Source organism: Penaeus japonicus, unplaced genomic scaffold, assembly GCF_977035675.1.
Source record: "Penaeus japonicus unplaced genomic scaffold, GWHDUDI00000001_assembly GWHDUDI00000005, whole genome shotgun sequence".
Classification (NCBI taxonomy): Eukaryota; Metazoa; Arthropoda; class Malacostraca; order Decapoda; family Penaeidae; genus Penaeus; species Penaeus japonicus.
This window is the reverse complement of record NW_028234407.1, coordinates 31,621,658-31,626,657: the sequence shown is the minus strand read 5'-3', so window position 1 is coordinate 31,626,657 and position 5,000 is coordinate 31,621,658.

Below are 5,000 nucleotides of genomic sequence, written 5' to 3'. Positions count from 1 at the left end.
AGACATAAAGTTGTGTTTTATGGGGCGGTGCCAGGGCGCCTCTCCTCCTAGTCTCGCGGATAGGAGTCCCGACGAAGGAAAAGGAAAAGGGTAGGAAGAAAGAGGGAAAGAGAAGAGATCACGAAAACCGACCGAGAAGAGAGGAAAGAAGAGGAAGAAAAAGTTAGGAAGGAAAACGAAGAGATGCGAAAGTATGATAAGAACAGAAAGAAGAGAAATGAAGAAGAAAGGAAGAAGCAAATAGATAGAAGAAGTGTGAGAAGAGAAGAAATAGGAAGAGTAGGTAGAATGGAGGAAGAGGATTCGCTCCGCCCAACCGCCCCCCCCCCGTATGCACAGAGAAAGAAAGAAGAATCCTAAGAAGAAGAAGGAGAAGTCTCGCCAAGAAAATGAACGAGGAAGAAGAAGGAGAAGAGAAGAAAGGGGAAAAAAGAATGAAAGAAAAAAGAAAGAAGGAGAAGTAGGAAGAAGAAGAAGAAAGAGAAGGAAGAAAGGAGGAAGAAAAGTAAGAAAAGAAAGAAGGGAGAAGAGAAGAAAGAAAAGTAAGAAGAAGAAGTAGAAGGAGAATTTAGAAAGTGAAAGAAAAGAAAAGAAAAGAAGAAGAAGAAGGAGAAGAGAAGAAAGGAAGAAGAAGAAGAAGGAGAAGAGAAGAAAGGAAGAAGAAGAAGAAGGAGAAGAGAAGAAAGGAGGAAGAAGAAGAAGAGAAGGAGTAGAAGAAGAGAAGAAAGGTGGAAAGACAGAGAAAGAAGAAGAGAAGAGACGAGAGAGGGAGCAAGGAAGAAGAAAGTAGAAGAAGGAGAAGAGAAGAAAGGAAGAAAGAAAGAAGGAGAATGAGAAAGAAAAAAAAGAAAAGAAGAAGAGAAGAGTGAAACGGAGAAGAGAAGAAAGAAGAAGAAAGGAAGAGGGGAAGGAGAGAGAAGAAAGGAAGAAAAGGACAGAAGAAGAAGAAGATAGAAGAAGGAGAGAAAGAGATTGAGAAGAAAGGAAGAAGAAGAGGAAGGAGAAGAGACCCCCAGACTCGGAAAAGAAAGAAGAAGAAGAAAGGAAAAGAGAAAGGAGGAGAAGAAAAGAATGCCCGCTGAAAGAAAGAAGAAGAAGGAGAAGAGAAGAAAGGAAGGAGGAAGAAAAAAAGAAAAGGAGAAAGGAGAAGAAGAAGAGAAGGGGGGGAGGAGGAGAAAATGAAGAAGAAGGAAAAGAAGGATGAAGATGAAGAGGAGAGTGAGAAAGCGAATGAGAAGGAGGATGAGGAAAAAATGACAAAGAAGGAAGAGGAGTATTCGAAAAGAAAGGAGAAAGAGAAGAAAAGAGGAGGAGATAATGGAGGAGAAGCGAATGGGATGGGAGAAGGAAGGAAGTGAAGGAAGAGAAGGAGAAGAGAGAGAGGATGTAATGAAGGAAAGAGGAATAAAATAAGAAAAAGAAGAAGAAGAAGAGGATGAAGAAGAAGAGGAAGAAGAAGAAGAAGAAGAGGAAGAAGAAGAAGAAAAAGAGGAAAAAGGTGAAAAAGAAGAAAAGGAGAGAAGGGGAAACACGGTGAAAGGACGGGGGGAAAAAAGAAGGAGGGAAGACAGAGAAGGGAAGAAGAAGAAGAGAAAAAAAACAAGAAAAAATCAAGAAGAGGGAGAGAAGAATGAAGAAGAGGAAGGAGAGAAGGAGGAAAGGTGGAAAAAAAAATAAGGAAGAGGAAAGGGAAGAAGGAGATGAGGAAGAAGGGGAAAAGAAATAAAGGAAAGATGAAGAGGAAGGAAAAGAACAGATAGGAAGGAGGAAGAAGAAGGCAAGAAGAGAAAAAAGAAAAAAAAGAAATGAAGAGGGGAAGAAGAAAGAAGAAAAAAAAAAAAAAAAAGCAGGAGGAAGAAGAAAGAAGAGGGGAGATATATGATAAATACCGCCTTCTAAAAACCTATTTAAATCACGCATAGTTAGCCTCGGTTGTTTTAAATATTTTTTTAATTAGTAATTTTTTTTTTATTAGTAAAATAAAAAAAAGTAGGTAGTTTAAAAAAAGTTTTTGTTTATTTGTTTTTAAAAGTACTCGACGTTGTATCAAAACACGAACGACATTAAAGGTTATCAGAAAGATGACATATAAATAATTATATTAAAGAATAATTATCGTTTTTGTTATCATGTCTTGATTTATAAATCTAGTTACAGATCAGTTGGGAAATAAGTGAGTTAATGGGTGGTGAGTTTGAAGATAGATGGATATATGAATGGGTAGATTGGTTGAAGGGTAGATAGATATTCATTATTAAAAAATTGAGATAGGTAAAAAGATAGATTAATTGAAAGATAGGTAATTATTGTAATTGAATAAAGAGATAGGTAATTGATGTATTATTTGAAAGATGGGTTTATTGGATGATTAATTGAAAGATAGGTAGATATAGATGTCAGTCCCCCCCCCCCCCCCCCCCCCCCCCCCCCCCCCCCCCCCCCTTAGACTGATAGAGAGCGAGATAGCGGTTAGATCGATAGACAGAGAGATATAAAATATAGTCAGATGTTAATGGATAAATGGATAGATAGAGAGAAGGACATATAGATATAGATATAGACAAAGGATGGATTATTAAAAAAAAAAAGGTTTTTGTAAAAAGATCTTAATACATCAAGCTAAATATACTAAAGTCATACTATCATTCTTAACCTATATTCGCTTCTCATTTCCATATAAAAATATATCGGACCGAAAAAAAAATCAATTACCTCTATCTATATTCTGCACTTCACAAGTTCCAGGTCTCGCGTATTTGTCATTTGTATGCAACCACTCGTATGCAAATGCTAGGTTCGTTAACGAAACTCCGGTAGAGAGATGTTGTAGTGTAATATGCAGCCAGAGTGGGAGAACGAATATGTGTTTGAAAATAAAGCAAAAAAATATCTGAAGTAGAAGGAGAGAGAGAGATAAGTGGTTTAGAAAGATAAACATAGAAAGAAAGAGATACAGGGAGAGAGGTACAGGGGGGGGGGGGGGGAGAGAGAAAGAGAGAGAGAGAGAGAGATAATGCAGACAGACAGACAGACAGAGAGAGAGAGAGAGAATGAGGATTTAAATCTTTTACGAATATCATGACCGAGCCTGGCTTACAATGCTAACAAACTCGATGCACATCTGATCCGTGGGGAGTGCAATCCTTTGGTTATACCTTTGCCAGACCATCATTTTAGGTAAATTGCCAATGCAACACACACGCACACGCACACACACACATACACACACACATACATAAAGAGACACACACACACACACACACACACAGACACACACACATACACAAAGAGACACACACACACACACACAAACACACATACACACACACACAAACACACACACACACACACAAACAGACACAAACACACACACACACACACACACACACACACACACACTCATACATATGAATAACTCACTATATCAACTGGCAATACATCATATCTATGAAGATACAACGAAAAGGAAAAATATTTCTGACAACCGTCTGACCGGATTTCAAACTTCACTGCATGTAGACTTTCTGTGACATTCTGCAATTGCAATTGTGAAAAGTGCCAGGAGAAGTGTGACAGCTTTTGAGGGTTGGGTTTGCACAAAAAGAAATAGATATTGAATGGATTCTTGCAAAATTCTGGATTTATGTTTTGTTCATTCTACTTTCATTTTATCCTTACAATAACTCTTATATATATATATATATATATATATATATATATATATATATATATATATATATATATATATATATATATATATATCATATAAGTATATATATATATATATATATATATAAATATATATATATATATATATATATAGATATATATATATACTATATATACATGTATATATAAATATATGTATATATATAGAGAGATATAGATATAGATATATGTGTGTGTGTGTGTGTATATATATATACATATGTATATATATGTGTGTGTATGTGTGTGTTTGTGTTTGTGTATGTATGTATGTATGTATGCATGTATATACATATATATATATATACATGTATATATATATATATATATATATATATATATATATATATATGTGTGTGTGTGTGTGTGTGTGTGTGTGTATGTGTATCATAAATTCTCTTTTATAGTTCGCTATCAATCCAATATTCATTTAACAATATTTGCTATTGTTTAAAGAGAAATAAAAGGTGGAGTTAAAAGTTTCGATGGATGATTCAAATAATCTGAATAACCAGTCATTTTGCTCCAAACTGATCGTAAATCTTTGCAAAACAACCACCCAATCGGACCAACCAGAACCTCATACAGATTTGAACACACTTATAATCTAGAGGCCTGTGCTGCCTTCCCTGCGTGACTGCCGACCGGAATGACCTTTGACCTCGAGCGGGGGACGTTATCTCCGGAGAGAACGCTCGTGAACCGCCAAACACGAGCAAGTGCCAAGGACACCTGTTAACTTTTCCCGAGGAAAGACTTCTCTGGTCTCGAACCCGGGAACCTCCGACGCTGGAACCAACCTGAAAAGAGAGTTAGATGCTTTGCCGACTGTACCACCGAGATCTAAGATAAGATGTCGGATATCGGTCATTATATATCTCATACTCTTTTATTAATAGACTATTTGTTACGTTTATCTTTCCTTTCAATTTGATTTCTGTTCTTAAATTGTCTGTTGTTGTTCAAATTTCTTTATTCAATCATCTTAATGATTGTAAGTAGAATCATTCATGCTATTTGGCCCAATAAATTGTTTTCGGGGTTAATAAAAATTTTCGGAAACTCCGGTTATTGAATGTTAATTCTAGTCTGGCGCTTATGCTATGTTAAACAAATATGTAATCATCAGGTTAATCTTAGTATTGAAAAATATCCTAGTTCATTGTCCCAAATTTAATGTTTATCAATATACAATTAACGCCAATAAACCAAGTTATTTAATAAACTTCAATTATAGAGGCTTATCATCAATTTTTAAAACAGATTTTATGTTTGACCCTTACCGTTAATAG